Genomic DNA, 20,156 nt, shown 5'->3' on the forward strand with positions numbered 1-20,156 from the left:
CAAACTTAAAATATGATTTGAAAATGCAACCACTATTTTTATAATAAACATTTTTACCAGGAAAAATACCTCTGTCTATGTAATATTTGCTTTGGGACTTGGGGGATGCCAGTGGCTCCACAGGCCTCAGATCCAATTACCAGGTAGTGCCCTCTCCTCTGCTCCTCCCACCGGATACACTCACAGAGGAAGTGCTTTTATGTACATTTAATTTCATAATGTTTCACTGTTGTTGCTTATAGATCCCCATGGTGCATTCACTGACTTTGCGTTTCAGTGATACATGTTTTTCAAGGCTAATTTAAAGTCACTGTCTGTCTGTTTTAGGCTTAAGAAAAACAAGTAATGGTGACTACTTACATTTGTATACGAGTACAAACATAAATTGTATATATAAATCGGCATAGTTAACCAGGTAGCCGCCGCATTCCAAATAGAGAGTGATCATGTCGCGCTTCCGGCTACATCGACTCGAAACTCCTTCCTTCCTCTCTGTAACTGCTGCTGTCAGACATGATCCTGGGGTTTTTATTTTCGCTATTGTATCCATAAATCAGGATATGAACATTAACAGACAGACATTAACATCAGAACACACAAATCAGTTGCCTTCTTTTCTTGAGGTTGTTCCCGCTAGTGTTAGCAACAGGTTTGATTGACAGTGTTGCTAAGCACCCACTCCCTGCTAAACCAGTGGTGTGGATGAGAAGAGGTGTTACCTTTAACAGCCTCGCTCCAGATTGGCTCTTTGGTTGCTATGATACCCGTGGTCTGAATTCCAAATATGGAACTCGGCTCCAAATTGGCCTCTATAACTGTTAGCTTGGCTGAGCTTCATTTGATTGAAGCTGAACGCTGTGGGTGATGTCACACTTACTCAGTCCACTTATTTAAACAGTCTATGGTTACAAAATAGGACAATTGAGCAACTATTACTGACTAAATCTGCCATTTTGAAATGCTGAAATGCATTAATTTAAGCAACATAGAAAAGAGCAGTGGAACAACCCTGTAAGCTGCGGGATCACTACTAGTAAATTCTTGTGTCACTCTGTAGCAACTGAAAAATACTTTTGAATGAATGTTAAGTTTTGTATTTAGCGTCTTAAAATCTCTGTTAGTTTCAGCTCGTTTGTGATGGCCTTAGACTGTATATATAAACCTGCTAGTCACTGTGTTCCAAATAGGAAGTGATCATGGGCGCGCCTCTGGCTCCATTGACTCTGACTCCAATTCACTTTCTATTGAAAAATTGTGGCCCCTCTCTCTGTAACTGCTGCTGTCAGACTCGTCATTTTGGTCTTAAAATGTTTGTATTAACCCGCTCTACATGATCCTGGCATTTTTATTTCACTATATTGTCTTTAAATCAAGATATGAACATTAATACCAAACAAATCCGCCTTCTTCCCCTGAGGTCGCAACAGGTTTGATTGACAGTGTTGCTAAGTGCCCACTCCCTGCTAAACCAGCAATGCGGACGAGAAGAGGTGTTACTTTCAATAGCCTCGCTCCGGATTGGCTCTTTGGTTGCTATGATACTTGCGGTCAGAATTCCAAATATAGAACTCTGCTTCAATTTCCTCACTGTAACTGCTAGTGACTGGAGCTGAACACGATGGCTGACATCACATTCTTGTAGTACTCTTCTTCATACAGTCCTGAGCGCTATACGTAAAAAGCAAATGCTATGTTATTCATGCTGTTCTCAAATTACAGTTAAATATTTTGGTTTCCGGGACTCAGAAACATGATTGCACAATAGACCCTTTTTCTTGTAAACAGATTTGTTCTAGAGTATGTAGCGTATGTAAGCCAGGTGTTCTGTTAACAGTCATGTCATTTTTGTAGCACCCACAGCCAGGCCCTGTCCAGCCTTTTACTGTAATAAGTGGCTTCCGCTTGGGCCATGTGAGTGGGGCACCTGTGGGAGTTGCTTAGCAGTGTACATATAATCAGGTAAGACACGGCTACGAATAACCCTCTGTGGTTTGGAGCCCAATTTAAGTTTGGAACAATAAATAGTTTGAGGTTTACCTTTGTGTGATTATAAAGAGGGTGTATTTTACTTCTATGGGGGATTGAAGAGGGGGTATTTTACTTCTACGGGGTATTAAAGAGGGGGTACTTTACTTCTATGGGGCATTAACTGTGAACACATAGCATATTTAGCTCACCCTTATTGTTTTGGAAATGCTAAATGTTATAATTTTCTCTTTTGTTTTTGACGCTCTGAAAAGTCACACCTCCTTGACAGTGTTATCATGTTAATGAAACTACTTCACATCGCATCAGATTTGTGAAGTTGTAGTGTACAGTTTTGTATCACATTTTTGTATATTTATGGAGAATTGTCGCGTGGGAGCATGGGTGATGTAGGCTTGTGGGCGGAGCCTTGGACAAATCTTACAGTTAACTGTAAAGAGGGTTCGGATAGGGCCAGAGAGAGATTGTTAGATTACTCAGACATGCATGGATGTCATCTACAACCTCTTCAGGCATGTTTTTGATGAAGGAACAATGTTATAACAAAGTAGAAAACTCCAAAAGCGATTTGGCACAACCTCCTCTTTAAGGATAGATGTAAAGCCTTTCTTGAAATACTGGCAACACTTGTAACTCATGGATGGGTAAATTTTTATTTATATTTCTGTCATTTCCAGTATACTTTTCTAGTACCATTAGCCATCACCTCTTTTTGTGTGTTACAAGGTCCTCTTAGCTCCATTAGTCTCGCTCCATCATTGGACAGAACCAGGCCCACTGAGGAGCTGTGGTCTGTCCCAGGTCAAGAGCAGCTCAGCCAACCTGTATTCACCAATGACAGCCCCAGTATCCCATTGCCAGGAAAATGGGACTCAGGCGTAGAAGGAGGGGGGGCCGCGTATTATACAGGAGGGGAGCTGTCCAGTGGCTAGTTCCACAGAGCGCGAGATTCCATACAAGGAAAGAATATGTAGGATGGATGAACAAACGAAGCGGGATTGTGTGGGGAGAAGTTGGCTAACGCTGCTTCCATGACTCATTGATACTTGCCTGTCCTGTCACTGAAGAATGGGCTGATGTGAGGGGGTACAGAGCCGAGCGCATGTGGCCCCAGAGGGTGACAAAAGGGGCCCCCAGTTCTGTACTTGTCCAGCTCCAAAACACTCTCTCTGTCTTCCTGGGAATTCCTCTCTGCCGCAGACTGGGCCTCTCTCTGCCCTCTCACTTTCTCCCAAGTACACATAGGAATGTGCCTTTTGGGAACACAGCAACCCGCTCTGGGAATGTCCTCATGTTCGGCTATTATTGTCTTGTACGGATGTGGAGGATGTTGCATAACTGAGCATTCATGGCAAAGGAAGTGATTTCTGTTGTTATAAAACCATATTTGAACCAGTGGCCATTTTTTATCTTTGTCTAGATTTAGTTAAGTAATGCTTTACAGTGTTTATCTTGTAGTAGTTGACAAAATATCATGCTGGAAAGTACATTCTTGTATTCAAGTAATAATGGTCTGGTCACATTAACATTAGGGATGGGACAAGATCTTGTGCCACATGCAAGATAAAACTGGTCAAAACTAGAGTTACATATTGGTGAGTTACATCAATATAGTTCCAAAAGCAGTATTAGAATGCATGGGAAAATGTGAATTAAATTCAATACTATTGTGAGGCCAAATAATAATAATAATAATAATAATAATAATAATAATACAACATAATATTCTTTCCATCCAGCTTTTTCCGCTTATCTGGGGTCACTTCAGTCTAAGCAGGGACTCTTAGACTCTAGGCCAAGAGACATAGTCCCTCCAGCATGTCCCCGGGACCTGCTTCCGGTGGGACATGAACCCCTCCCTAGGGAGGTGTCCAGGAGGCATCCGGAACAGATGCCCGAGCCACCTCATCTCAGCTTTACTCTGAGCTCCTCCTGTATGACTGAGCTCCTCACCCTATCTCTAAGGGAGCACCCAGCCACCCTGTGGAGGAAACTCATTTTGACTGCTTATATCTGCAGGGCTAAACCAGGTCTAAACCAGAACCAAACCAAATCCTCCCTTATAAAAAAGACCCTGAGATACTTGAACTCCTCCTCTTGAGGCAGAGACTCTACACTCATCTGCAGAGAGTGAGACAAATTTTTCCGTCTATGTTGTCCCTTATATTAATTTTTTGGGGTGTTTTGTTGAAAAATATCTGTGCTTTGTCATAGTTTTAGACACCAACAATTATTTTTAATTTTACCTACTAACCTACTAGTCACCACGTTCCAAATAGAAAGTGAGCACGGGCGTACTTCGAGCTTCATCAACTCATTTTGTATTAAAAAACTGTTGCCCCTCTCTCTGTAACTGCTGCTGTCAGGCTCATCATTTTAGTCTTAAAATGTTTGTATCAACCCGCTCTACATGATCCTGTGTATTTTATTTAGCTATTTTCGCAAAAGATTTAAAAAAAAGAAAAAGATATGAACATTAATAACTGACAAATCAGGCGCCTTCTTTCTCTGAAGTCACTCCCACTAGTGTTAGCAACAGGTTTGATTGACAGCGTTGCTAAGCGCCCACTCTGTGCCAAATCAGCAGTGTTACCATCAACAACCTCACTTTGGATTGGCTCTTTGGTTGCTATGATACTCGAGAATTCCAAATATGGGCCTCAGCTCCAAATTAGCCGCTATAACTGCTCTAGCCTCAATGAGCTTCATTTGACTGGAGCGAACACTATGGGTTACATCACACTCACTTAGTCCACTTCTTTATACAATTTCTTCATTTAAGCCCAAGCGGAGATGTTCCTGAGGAGGCACATTTTGAATTTTCAGTCTTTAAATGTTTTCAATCTAAATGCTCAGAAACAATTTGAGCAGGTGCTGTGCAGAAGAGGCAGTAAATCTGGCCTTGGCATTGTTCCGTCTGGCCTCTTCGCCGCTCCTACTGGGCTGCACTGGGGGGACCTAACATATATTTCACACATCAAAGGCACTTATCCATAGACGCCTTGAATTACAACCTCATTTACCATAACACTGCATAGCCTTCATTTTCCTAAGTCATCCTATGCATATAAAACTCAAGTGTAGCTAAAAATATCCCAGTAAAATCATCAGCCCATAAGTTTCATCGCTGTAAACCGCAAGCTGCTTCTCTTTTAAAACCAGAGAGGCCGCTGGTAAATTTCATTAGTTGAACTTTGACCTTATAGGAGATCAGGTGACCAGGGCAGTGCTTAGGAATGTTCCCTCTTGACTCCTTTTCATTTTCTAATTTCAAAGCTCCCGACAGTTGGGATTCTTGTCATTTTCGCGGCCCCCTCCCAAAGAGCATACCACCCCAGTGTTTGTACAACTTGTCAGAATGATGGCACGTCAAAGCCGCACAAAGTACTGCGTAGCTCATGGTGAATTTGGAAACACATACATTGCGAAAAGCTGTCGACGGAGTTATGATTTCAGAGATACCATAATGACAGGCTTTTTAACAGATTCCAAAGCCCCGCTGTGTCCTTAAGAGTTAGATAAGACACCACCAGGAATGTGTCAGTGCTGCTTAAAATCAATATCAAGTACACGTCTCCATAGAGATGTCATTGTTTTGCCTGGAATGTTCCACAGTATTGTGTTGAACTTGTTTAACTTGCGATTATTCAATTATAGGTGTTGTTATAGCTCAAAACGTGCATTATTCCTGCTTGTCTCAATGGAAATAGATATGTTTAATGCTAAGCTGTACAACTATCTCTCTCTCAGTCTATCTGTTAAGCTACATAGTGAACCTTTAACATTCCAACTTTGCTATCCTATTCGAACCATCCTCCATTGGATCCAGTAATAGGCAAGTATTAACTATAAGTAACCAGATAGAAGCAAAAGTACTTAAGGAGTAAAAAGTATTTCACACAGATTTTTGAGATGTAATAAAGCTTTTGATAAAGACTTGAGCTGAATTTCGTTCAACAGAAACAATTAGATCAGTCCTTTTTTCTTTTTGTTCTATATATTTTTGTTTGTTCAAATTACAGTTGTGTTAAGAATGTACTGCTGACAGATTACTGCGGTGAGAGACGACAGCTGAACCATTCGGAAGTACGGTAGCTTATTTACTTTATTTTTAGTAGACGTTCATCTATACCAGTTGCTTGGTTACACCTTATTAAAGATCCACTATATAGTTTTCTGGTGTATGGGGTTTGTTGCAGGTTTTATCTCCATAGAGATGTCATTGCTTTGCCTGGAATGTTCCACAGTATAGTATTGAACTTGTTGAACTTGCGTTTATTCAATTACAGGTGATGTTATAGCTCAAAACGTGCATTATTATTCAGAGTGGGGTCACCTCTCCACAGATCTGACCTGTAACTGGTAACATCATCTGCTTGTCTCGAGGGAAATAGATATGTTTAAAAATAAACCCTCAGCTTTTTCGTCAGGTTTCAAATTATAAAAAAAAATAAATAAAAATACTTAGTACTTTCTACTTCAGTATATTTTTGAACAGCACTGAAAAGTAAGATACCTGCTCTCAAACAGATTAAAGTGGGTACTTTTTACTTTTACTTCACTAGATTTAAGTACAAATTTTAGGTATTTTACAAAAGTTAACTTCATTACTTTTACTTCATTACCTTCCACCACTGGTATTAACTATAATTAACTGGCTAGAACTGTAATTTCCTCTTTTTTTTAACGTTTTTTTTTTTTTGGACAGTGAATGTAAGTTTTTCTACACCAAATGAGAGTTACAGAGTTAAATGAGAGTCACATTTTCATATAGCGCTTTTCCACCTTCAATTCACTCCGTTCACCCATTCACACACATTCATACACCAGGGTACACAAACACTGGGAGCGAGGTGGGTTAAGTGTCTTGCCCAAGGACACAGCAGCAGCATTCATCCATAGGAGCTGGATTTGAACTGCCAACCTTCAGATCAGTGGACAGTCAAGTATCCATTTTGAATACTAGTTTTAATATTGATTAACCTTTGGGAACTGATTTTCTGAGTTTCTGTACAACCCTACTTTGAACTGACTTGGAATAATCTAGCACTTTATGACCAGTTTTTTCCAAGTAAGTTTACAGAACAGAAAGAAAAGGCCTTCACTGAGAGAGGATCCAGAGTAATCGTTCATCCAAAGTTTTACATTTGTATCTGTAACCCTAAGTGCACTTGCAAAAGAACTGTTTAACTCCCCATAAATGTTCCAAATATAATACTTTTATTCCTTTATAATGCAGATTCTCCTCCGTTCCCTTTCCAACTACTGCAGACTTTCCAACTGCTACCACTGAATCCTTTCTCTTTGGAAATTCTATCTGGGGTTTTTGGGGTTTAAATAAATGCTTGGATTTCAATCTATCAGCAAATTTTTCTCCAGCTCCTTCCACATGAAAACCATAGATGCATCAGTCGTCTGAGCTGGATCAGATACTGAATGGAAAGCCCTCATAGCTTTTTCCTTAGTCCGTTGAAATGATGTGTTCCTCTGCACATTGTCAGCTTAATAACAGCTATAGTGGAGGGGCCCATGAAAGGCTGTGTCAGAGATGCTCACATATAAAGTACAAGTAGAGTTTGGGTTGTTTATGAGGTTTTCTGCTGACAGATTACTGCAGTGAGAGACGACAGCTGGACCATTCGGAAGTAGCTTATTTGCTTTATTTTTTGTGGACGTTCAGTTACAGTGGTCCCTCGTTTATTGTGAGGGTTACGTTCTAAAAATAACCCGCAATAGGTGAAATCTGCAAAGTAGTTAGCTTTATTTTTTTATTATTTTATATGCTTTAATGCTGTAAAACTACTCACCACACACTATACACTTTTCTCACACAGGCATTAACATTTTCTCACATTTCTCTCTTGTTTAAACACTCTCAAAGTTCAAACCTTCGTTGGCGCCTTTGTCGGTGCAGAACGTTTCATCGACATTGTGGGTTTTGTCAGGGAGAAAACTTGCAAACATACAGCACTTCAGAGTCACACTGCGATCCAACATTTATGTAAATTTGGCTGAACATGGTCTCTACTGTACAGGAGACACTTCACGAAGTAGAGTGATGGAGAGTAGTCTACAGTCCCTTAGCCAATCAGGACCTAGAACACAATCTATGTTCATATGCCGTAAAAACATGCAAAATTGAACAAAAAAAAATTGTGAAACAGCAAGGCCACGAAAGGTGAACCACGTTGTAGTGAGGAACAATTGTATACCAGTTTCTTATTAACCCGTTACTACCTAAGCCTATTTTGAAGACAAATTTTCCAAAAATGTATATCCATTTATAAACTGGTCTATTTCAGCAACCCCAAGGTGGATTTCAATGATTTTTGTGCCATTATAAAGGGATCATTGGGCAGAATAATTTGATATGTCATTTATCCATGTATGTGTTACTGATAAAGAGAAAAATAGGATGAAACACAGCAAAAATTTAGATTTTTTTAGCTTCGCCTAAAAAAAAACATGTTTTATGATGAATAACTCTTTGGAATGTTGCTAACATAGCCTTTTTATTTCATAAAATAGAAACCAAACATGTGAACATTATCTCTGCAAAGGTTGAAACTGATTAGATGAAGCAGATCAAAAAAAGAGAGATTTTAATACAGGTATGTCAGGCGAGGTGTCAATTTTGGCACCATTTGGCACCATTTGGCACACATAGTGCCATTTGCATTTCTGTCATGTAAAAGTTATATATTTCATTTTTATATCACTAATGGTGTTCAGTAGACCTAAAGAAAACATTTTTTGGCATTTTTAATTTTTTTGTATTAAATTAATAATTATTAATTAATAATTATAATAAATATATGTGTATATAAATGTTTCCCCTACAAATAAAATGACCGCATAAAGCATTTGAATGATTTATTAGAGATGAATTTAGTGAAAAAAGCAAATCTAAGTTTGTCCGGTGCGCTCTGTGTCCTGTGCGCAAAGGCGCTGTTACGCACACAAGCGTGCTTACTGTACGCGCGGACTTTACTCCCCAGCGGATTGGTCAATATGCATGAGTGACACCTCTCTGGAATCGTGAAAGCCAATAGAATAAGGCTATAACTTGCAATACAAGATTGACAACACAGTCAGCCAACCAGAAGGGGAAAAAGAAAGCCATGTGAAAGTGCCACGCTCCTCCATTGGTTTACAGTAAGCGCTTGGTATGACCTATATATCACTATTGTACCGCTCAGAGTGGCGGAAGTGACGGACAACAGCCGGGGCTAACAGGAAATAGCGTTTATTTACAAATGGAATAAACTTTTCACGGCAAGACGACAAAGGTAAGACAATTTTTACTAATGTGGTTTTGAAAAGCAATGTTTTGTGATCTGATGCGCTGGCTTATATCTCCGCGATGCTTTGGTGTACAGTGCTGGGGCTTATATCTTTGGAATCTCTGCTTTCTTTTCAGGCTTTCTTTGTGTGGCTAGCGTGAAGTACAGCTGTTGTGGAGCCGTAAATGCGGCGAGTGGTTTGGCCAAACTAAGTTTGGAGGATTTGGTTTTGCGGTGTTCTCTTGGGTGTCATCTGAGTTGTGTTTGTGGACGGTGAAAATAGTGATGTGCCACATTAATATATTTTCCGTGATTAATGTGTTGGCTCATGGCAAAACAAAAATACATTTCCCAAAGTCCCCCATTTGGGGGACCCTCGGTAGTAACGGGTTAAAGATCCTCTATGTAGTTTATCTGGTGTACAGGTTCGTTGCAGGTTTTTCTCCATAGAGATGTCATTACTTTGCCTGGAATGTTACACAGTATACAACACTGAACTTGTTTGTGGTGTTTTAATGTTTATTATGTCTCACAGTTAGCATTAGCATTAGCATTGAGACACAAACATGTCTCTTTCTAAACACAGAAATGTCTCTGGTGAAGCATTGTCAGTTACATTAACCTGCAGCTCCCTGTTCACTGCCGGATCTTTAAATATTTACTCATTTTAGCGTGACTTGGCAAAAACCTCATGGAGATAAAACTGGAAAGGAAGTAGTGACGCTAACAGTGAGGTTGAGGGCGCTGTTGTACATAGAGTCTCTACCCACCAACTGGAAATCCCCGATCTTTAAGATGACTGAAACACATGCTTTCTGCTAAACCAAAAAGGCAATTTATTCTCAAAGGATGAGCAAAACTGACAGTTGCTAACACACTTGTCACCATACTTCGCCCCTCCGTTGTCTGAATGCCCAGTGAAAGTCCACCACCTGTATAAAGCCTCTATATCGCACAGTCTAGAATCCTCCCTGGACCACAGCTGGTGTCTGCCAGTGTCCAGTGTCACCTTTGACATTTTACTCCCTCTTGAAGCGTAGAAGTCCCTGTCAACTCTCACTCTAGAGCCGAGGTGAAGAGCCGCTTCTACCTGTGCCTCGGATTAGCCTTATTAAAACCAAATAGTCCCGTCGTGAGTGACAGATCACTGAGCAGAGGGCTGTTTGAGGATCAGACGCGCCGCCATTCCTCACTTTCACCTTTCTCTGCCCGTCCTCACCCCCCTTCCTTTTCTCCCCGACTGCCCCCTTCCCACCTACCCCCACCTACCCCCAGCATAATCATCGGGCCAGTGCAAAACAGGCCAATCTGTCAGCATCCTGCGCCTCTCTGATGGGTTGCCAACTGCAGGGCTGGAACGCATGGGAACAAAAGAGGCTCGAGGAGGAGGAACCGAGAAGAAGAAATGAAGGATCTTGGTCAGATGTGTAGTGTAGACGAGAGAGATGCATGTGTGGAATGTGTGGGTCAGAGTGTAAAGGCGGGCAAAGCAGTATCTATGTTTTATTGAAGGATTATATCAGTGGATCTCAGTCCTGCTCAGCTCTTCAGTTTCAGAATAATTTTTTTAATCCGTAGAACTTTAGAGAAAAAAAAAATGTTCTGGTGGATACATAATAAAGTCACATTAAAATCTCTCTGAAATTTTAGAAAGATTCAGCTATATTTTAAGTGTTGATTTATTTATTTTTTCCTGGACAAAAACTTGTATCATGGAACAGACGTCCCTATTGAACCAGGACAGTCCCAGTTTTGAGCCCGGTGTCCCCTGTCCCAGCAGATTTATACAAAACCATTAATTTGTCCCAGTTTTATACAAGAAATTTTTCTTTTTGACCAATCCCGCCAACAGTGAACAGTTAATATACAGAAAAAAGTGCTTGAAAATGATCAGAACACAAAGAAAATGTTGCACTGACAAAAGTCTCTCAGATTTTGCACTCATAAATCATGAGTGGACCAGTGGACTAATGGACCAATGGACTAGTGAACCAATGGACCAGTGAACCAGTGTACCAGCTGACCAATGGACCAGTGGACCATTGTGGACCTGTGGATCAATGGACCAATGGACCAATGGACTAGTGAACCAGCGGACCAGTGGACTTGTGGACCTGTGGACCATGGAGTGCGTAACTACTTCGCTTAATAAAACATCCTTTTCACAATTTTATTTCTACCAACCGCCCCAAACCGGGGGTGTCCTAGTTTTTGATTGTGAAAATCTAATCACCTACACACAAATACACCTCGCCTTTAAACTAATACCATTTTTATTTGTCTATGGGAAATATGTAAAAATAGTTTGCTTTACTACAAACTCTTCCTGCCTGTTTTTCTACTCTATTCTTCATCCATTGCCCACTGTTGTTGTGTCCATGGGCAAGGTAAAAATGAACGTAATGTGTAAGTGAGTTGCTTAGTATCACCTCGTGGGAAGAAATAATGCAACTGTGCTTTGCGAATCAGTAAAAATGACCACATAAATCCAAGATATTATTAGTATTTGATGTCTTGCCCAAGGACACAAAGGCACAGTGTTTTACCAAGAGTGGAGATCGAACACATTTTGTTTTAATAGCTGAACGTCTTTAAACTAAAGCTCTGAACCATAGATTCTGTGAATGTTTCGTGAGGTAACACACATTTGGCTCTCTGACCAGGCCAAGAATAACAGAGGAATTTATTTCATTTCACAGCCTGAAGAATCCAACTACAACAAATGTCAGAAGTCAGTTGTTGCTGTTGAAAAGCCACAGTGATGCGGGACTCAGAGGGAAATAGATCTGCAGCTGTAGAACAAGAGCTCTCAGCACTTTGGTCCAGTGAGGTTGTGTTCAATTTACTTTATGTGAGCTGATTTCAGTTAAAAGCAAAAGACTAAATTGTAAGTAAGCAGATTACAACAGCATTAAGTGTGCTCTCTGTTCTGTTTAAGAAAGGGCATCTGGAGTAAAGCCTGTGTCTCATGTTTAATATTAACAGTTTAAATTTATATCTTATGAACAAGAGTCAAAGTTGCCCTGGGGCGACTTACGGAAATGTGGCTGCCAATCAATGTTAACAAGATCTATTACCAACAGCCATCATTCACTTAGACAGGAGTCTGTGTCTTGCCCAAGGACACAAAGTTGTTGCAAGTGACCCAGCAACCCCCATATGACTGTATGGAGTCAATGGAAGAAAGTGGAGACAATATTTTAGCCTGAAAACCTCAGTGTTGTCAGCCGAAAGGACTTAATAAGATTAATATGACAAGTTTGTGGAGCTGACAGTGGTGGAACGCAACGGAGTAAAGTAAAAGTAGTGAAGTACTGCCCTCGAGTAAAAATTGTATGCATCTGTTCTTTACTTAAGTACATTTTACAGTTTACTTTTTACTTTTCCTTCACTACATTTGAGAGCAGTATCTGTACTTTCTACTCCACTACATTTTTGAACAGGACTCAAAAGTGAAAGTACTTCTTATTATTGTGTGAGACCTGCTGAAATGTCTGAGGGTTCATTTTTAACAAATTCATATCTTAAAAAATACACACAGAATAAAATGACCAATTCAGTTGTTCCTGTTGAACAAAATTCAGCTCAATTTTTTATCAAAATCACTACATTTCAAGCTTTATTAGACTCTATGTGAAATACTTTAACTTTTTACTCTTTAAGTACATTTTAAAACAGATTCTTTATTACTTTTACTCAAGCAGATTTTTTCACATGATTTTTCACTTTTACTTTTGCTTGAGTATTTTTTTTGGCCCATATATCTCTACTTGTAACAAACTTGAGTACTTTTTCCACCATTCAGAACCAAAACAAAAAATACTGATAGGGTTAAATATTTGTGGATCATAAGTTTTGCTATTTCCTTCAGAAACAGTGACTCTCCCACAGAGTTTATATAGGCCCCGCCCTCCATCTGAAATTATGACATCATCAGATTATACAAAGTGAATGAAACCTAACTTTACAGTAACCTTATTGAAAACTGGACATAGACTGTATGAGGAAGTGGACTGTGACGCCACCCACAGTGTTCAGCTCCAGTCAAATGAGTCCCATCGAGGCTAGCAGTTTTAGGTCCAGTTTGGATCCAATTTCCATATTTGTCCAGCTGCAAGTATCATAGCAACCAACGATCCAATCTAGAGACCTTCCCGCTCGCAAAACTGGTTTAGCAGGGAGTGGGCACTTAGCAACGCTGTCAATCAAACCTGTTGCTGACGCTAGCAGGAGCAACCTCGGGGAAAGAATGCACATGATTTGTCTCTTATTAATGTTCATATCTGGATTTACAGACACAATAGTGAAATAAAAACACCAGGATCATGTAGAGCGGGTTCATACGAACATTTTAAGACCAAAATGACGAGTCTGACAGCAGCAGTTACAGAGAGAGGGGACACAGTTGACGGAGCTGGAAGTGCTCCCATGATCACTTCCTATTTGGAACCTGGAGGCTAGCACGTTAGTTATGTCCATTTATATATACAGTCTATGGAACTGTTTTATCTACTCCTTGTTCATTCTCACTATCACAGCTGACTGACAGTGCAATCTCAAACAAAGACCGCGCGTGTGTGTGTGTGTGTGTGGGTGTGGGTGTGTGTGTGTGTGTGTGTGTGTGTGTGTGTGGGGGTGTGTGTGTGTGTGTGTGTGTGTGTGTGTGTGTGTGTGTGTGTGTGTGTGGGTGTGTGTGTGTGTGTGTGTGTGGACTGAATCAAACGAAAGGTCAGTGTAGATGAACACAGAGGAACAGGTCTGCTCCACACACAGGTGGCTGTCAAGGATGTTTACCTAAAGAGACTCATATCTGCTCTGAGCCAGAATTAGAAAATGTACAAAAGTTCAGCTGAGTTCGCCCAAAGCAGACGCCTTGTATCCGTGACGACCCTGACAGTCCAAACACACAGATATTATGTCTGCTCTGTGTTCAGATGAGGCTTCATTCCACCACCTAAACTGGACCAAAATCTATCGAAACACTATGTTTAAATTGCTATTCCAACGGGGAAACTTAAATAGACAAATTATGATGCAATTAATAGGTTTTGAATGGTTCTTGGGATTTGGCAGATGGGAGGACCACCATGACTGGAGGCAGAGAGTGTATCTATAGGAATTCAGTTCAATTCAATTTTATTTCTATAGCACATTTAAAGTAACTTCAACTGTCCAAAGTGCTTCACATAAAAGTCAAAACAAACATACAGAACAACAAAACATCAAGATATCCTGTGTAGCTAGTGTTAAATACCAGGGAGAAGATTGGAGTGACTTATAGACAGGCAAATCCACAGTCTGGTGACAAGAGTTGGGAATTAAATTAGACCTGTTGTGCTTGTGTCGCTCTATAGTTCTCTGACACTTGTGGATTGTTATGTTATAATTACACATTGCACATTTTAAATCACAATATTCATCTAAAACGACTTAATAAAAGAAATAAGTCCGCTGCCTTCCGTGTTAGAAAACTGCAGTATCCAATGGGAGCTGACGTCGCCATAAACGTCATCACAACAAAGCGCCGTGTAGCTGTCGGCGCCCCCTATGGATAGCTGCACATCACACTAGCAAGCATTAGATTTTTTTTCACTTGCACTAAAATGACTACCCGACGCTGCCGAATACGTATGTCACGATGCCTGTTTTGCCTGTCCTCCTGTGTCCTCTCCCCCTCCCCTACCTGTCTACCTGGAGCTGGGAGGAGTCCCTGACTCCTCCTGCACGCACCTGGAGCGCATCACCGCAATCACCGTCACCTGCTGCCGAGTATTTGAGGGCTCGGCAGAATACACTCGGAGCCAGATCGTCCGCGTGTAAACATGCCTGTTCTCCCACTCGTTCCTGCTCCTGCCTGGGTTCCCAGCTCATCTCCCGTCCTCCGCCTTGGCTCTCACCTGTTGGATTATTCCTGCTCGGTCTCTCCTGGTCCTGTTCCTGGTCCCGTCTTGTCCCGGTTATGGCTATCTCCGCTCCCGCTCCGGTTCTGGTCTGTCCTACCTTGTCCCGTCCTGCGCCCGCCCGCTCTGCCTTCTGCACCTTGCCCCCAGTTGTGACTATTACTATTGACTTTGAATCCCGCACCTTGTAAATAAAACACTGTAAATCTGTCCCGAGATCTGCATCCTTTGGTCCGCACCTACACCCACTGTTACGACATCCTGATACTCCCAGATGACTTTTAAAGCTGACCTATTGTGCTTGTGTCTGCTCTATAGTTTTAATCTCTGCAAATTATAACAATGATCCACAGGTGTCAAAGTTTAAATCACAATATAAATGTAAAATGACTTGATAAAAGAAACAGATCCACTAACTGAGCTGACTTCGCCGCAAACGTCATCACAACGAAGAGCTGTGAATAGGTCTTTAATACATAAAATTGCTAATGTAATCACAATAAAAATACAATTGGCACGTATAGTTGGAGATGTATATTTGGAAGAGTTTCTCATTTAAATTAGGTACTTTTATTTTGAAACAGGACTTTCATAATAAATATTGACAGATGTTCATGGGCCTGTCACGCTAATTAACATGTTCAGTGTATGGATGGAACAGTCATTTTTGAGGGTCAATATTTAATTTCTTTGTACTAGAGGGGACCTTTTTGTCATTTCTCTGTGGTATGATGAGATTTAAGCTGTTACGGTTAAATAAATAACTTCTCTGAATCATTACTAATTCAAATTAGTTTTAATATTATTGTTTATCTGCGTTTTCTTTAGTAATACATTGCACTTCAAAATTTGTTATTATGACAGACCTGTGTGTGTGTGTGTGTGTGTGTGTTCACTGGTTCATGTTTAAACTCTCCTGTAGAGATGTAATAGTCATAAACTGTATATATAAATGGACATAGCTAATGTGCTACCTGCTGCGTTCCAAATAGGAAGTCATGGCAAAAGAAAGGAAGGAGAACATAACTACTTGCCAACGCATCAAATAGTTTGTCTTGCACAGTGGTGATGGGCCCCATTCCATAAGCCTTACACAGCTTCTTAGGGTGTCTGTTTTTCACAATGTCATTTTTATATATCGACGTACATATGTAAACAGAAATATATGTGTAAAATATGCACTTATGTAGTATGTAAGAAGCTTAAGTGTGTAAATGTGCATCTGTATATACTGCGTGTGTATGTATGTGCCTTATATATAACGTTGACCATTGTGAAAAAAATAAATTGACTTGAATTGATTAAGCCTCCAGTTCCATCAACTCTGGCCCCAATTCATTTTACATTTAAAACTGTGGCCCCTCTCTCTGTAACTGCTGCTGTCAGACTGATCATTTTGGTCTTAAATTGTTCATATTAACCCGCTCTACATGATCCTGTGGTTTTTATGTCATTATTGTGTCCATAACTCAAGATATAAACATTAATAATGGATAAATCAGGAGACTTTTTTTCCCCAAGGTCCCCATTAGCTAACGGTTTGATTGACAATGTTGCTAAGCCAGTGGTGCGGTGTTAGTGAAAAGGAGCGTTACCTTCAACAGCCTCGCTCCAGGTTGGCTCTTTGGTTGCTAGAATACTCGTGGCTTGAATTCCAAATATAAAACTCAGCTTCAAATTCACCACGATAACTGCTAGCCTCGATGATCCTCATTTGACTGGCGCCGAACGCTAGCCTCACAGTGCCATAGTCCACTTCTTTATACAGTCTATGAATAGTCTACATAAGAGTGTACATCGACGCGCACGCTCCAGCCCTCTCCGAGCAGACCGCTGTGTGCTGGGCCCTGATGAATAACTTATTAAATAGTGTAAATCCATATCCCTGTCTCTGATCTTCACACCTTAGCTGTGAACATTCACAGTGAGCTCTCCTGTTCTGTTTTGAGACAAGCTTGTTGGTCACCGCCGCAGTGAGTCACGTCCCAATTTAGTGTGAATTTTGAATCGAGCCGGTCTGGACCAAATGTTTGGGTCGGGCGATGTGACCTTTACATCGGCTTTAATATGTAGAGATCCGGTATGTGTTTTAAAATAAATGTCTGCAGATAGATTAAGAGCATTTTCAAGATGTCGGCGAAAACACTTCCTCTGCAGCCGCTCACGTCTCACTATTTTGATCTTTTGAAATGTTTTGAAATGTTTTGCTGCATATTGTTTAAAAAAGTGGGTGTACTGTCGCCAAACCTGGACTTGAACTTATGTGATTTTCCAATGACCGTTAATGGTGCATTATGTAACTTTTGGTGCAGGGTCCGGCATCTTCTTGTCTCCACAGCGATGTTGTTATTGCTTTGCCTAGAAAATTTCATGGAATAATATTAAACATCAATCTTCAAAACTATTTAGCATTTGACATGACCAAAACAAGCTGCTTGCCAGTTCTGTGGAGTGGCGAGTCGGTTACATGATTGTTTAGTCTAAATCGATATGACTGGGTTCACTGCAGTCTTTGTCTAATTTAAGTTGCACCAGAAAACTATTTTTGGGTCATCTACATAAAAAATATACTATGCATGAGCATTAACATGCATTGTCCCAATCAAATAAATAAATAAAATAAATGTGCTGCTTCACTCATTAGTACTGTCCCCTCTGTGAAAAATAATATTTATTTTACCAATTTGTTTCATGTAACTGTACTGTTATTCAGGTATACAAGAAATCCTTTAATTTAGTGGTAACTGTGTCAATTTCTTCCTATTGCACCTTTCGTCCATAAAATCCCTTTTTTTTTTTGCCTTATGTTGCACTGAAAATATGTATTTGAGAGAACAGGCTGCTCATAGCTCACATGTATTTTAAACCAACGGGTTTATTTTAAACATACACACTATGCATTATTAGTAATTGATATATAATAAAAACAAATTGTTTCAAATGCAATTTTGTAAATAAACAAATAAAATCTGCCCCACATATTGTGATGTCACCATAGAAACCTGATGAGTCATCGCGTTGTCATGGCAATCGGAATCCTTTATGTCAAAGAACTTTTGTGTCTTTGTGTCTTTGTGTGATGCCACGACACAAAGACACCAGAGATAGTACTGGTAGAGCACAGACAACCGTGCTCAACGAAAAGATATTCACAAAGACAGAAATCGCACATTTTTTACTGAAAAACATGGCTGCTAATGTAAACATGGCAGAGGCTCTGACAATAAATGCTAGCTGTAGCTTCACAATTTTAAACATAGCTGCAAGCTCAGACATGGCAGAACGTTTGACAATAGACGACATCGCTATTGGTCACACTCTGCAGGGAAACAACTCCACGTACACCGTGCTGGAGTTTCTCGGACAAGGCGTGTTTGGCAAAGTAGCCAAATGCCAAGATGTCCAAACTAAGGAGATGGTGGCGATTAAAATAATCAAGGACCCTAATGCCATCAGAAAGACTGCCAAAGAAGTGTCCATGCTGGAAGCTCTCCGTGTTCTGGACTCACACTGCTACAACCTGGTGAAATTCTTCGGCAGGTTTGAATACAGAGGCCTCACCTGTCTGGCATTTGAAATGCTGGAGATGAACGTTTTCGACCTGATCAGAAGCCGAGAATGGGAGCCTCTTACCCCAAGCGAGATACGACCAATTGCTAAACAGCTCCTCGTGACTTTGGAAGGTCTGAAACGTCTTGGTGTCATCCATACAGACCTGAAAATGGATAATATGATGCTGACCAATGTTAAGGAGAAGCCGTTTAGACTCAAGGTGATTGACTTTGGTGAAGCCAGGTACTCTCATGAGGTCAGACCTGGCATGCGGTGCCAGCCCTGTGGATTTAGGGCTCCTGAAGTTTCACTCGGCAACAAGTTTAATGAAGCCATCGATGTCTTCTCCTTGGGCTGCAACCTGGCCTTCCTCTATCTGGGCTACTACTTATTCCCCATCAACTGTAAATATCAGATGGTCAAGCGAATGGTGGAGATTCTGGGATATCCACCCAAGTACTTATTATCAAATGGAGTTAACACCAAGTTCTATTTTAAGGAGGTGATAGACTATGAAACGTGGTCATCAACGTGGACTCTACGGACACAAGAGGAATACGAGGAGGTTACGAAGACCAAAACGGAGGAGTACAAAGGCTATGGCTGCGAGCTGAAGTCTCTGGATGACCTGGTGGACGCCTTTCCCAAATGGGAGGATGCAGAGCACGAGGACCGGAAAGCTCTGGTAGATCTTCTCAAGGGATTGCTCCATCCAGACCCTTGTTTGAGACTGACTCCTCAACAAGCTCTGCAGCATTCTTTCATTACGATGTCCCATCTGCACAACCTGGACAGCTTGGAGTATCTGAGGCAGTCAGAACCATTTGAGGACATATTTGAGGATATGTCCTCAAATGGTACCTCAGAAGAGGTACCATTTGAGGACATATCTACTGTTCCTGGGGAACAGACAAAAACTATGGAACCAAAGAATGAGCACACTCAGCACATTGGTTCTGGTTCACCTGCCTCTCAGCTGTCAAGTTCAAGCTGGTGTGAAACAGTTTCCCTGGAGTACCTTGAAGGTCCTAACTCAAATGTATGGGATCATAAAGATGTTTTGTGGGACCTAGTGGCCTCCATGTCTTCATCAGACCAAACTGTTCAACCTGAACACGTACTCTGCTACTCTGAGAGTAATGCTAGCTGTAGCTTCACAATTTTAAACATAGCTGCAAGCTCAGACATGGCAGAACGTTTGACAATAGATGACATTACTATTGGTCACACACTGCAGGGAAACAACTCCACGTACACCGTGCTGGAGTTTCTCGGACAAGGCGTGTTTGGCAAAGTAGCCAAATGCCAAGATGTCCAAACTAAGGAGATGGTGGCGATTAAAATAATCAAGGACCCTAATGCCATCAAAGAGGCTGCCAAAGAAGTGTCCATGCTGGAAGCTCTCCGTGTTATGGACTCGCACTCCTACAACCTG

Source organism: Periophthalmus magnuspinnatus, chromosome 4 (genome assembly GCF_009829125.3).
Source record: "Periophthalmus magnuspinnatus isolate fPerMag1 chromosome 4, fPerMag1.2.pri, whole genome shotgun sequence".
Lineage (NCBI taxonomy): Eukaryota > Metazoa > Chordata > Actinopteri > Gobiiformes > Gobiidae > Periophthalmus > Periophthalmus magnuspinnatus.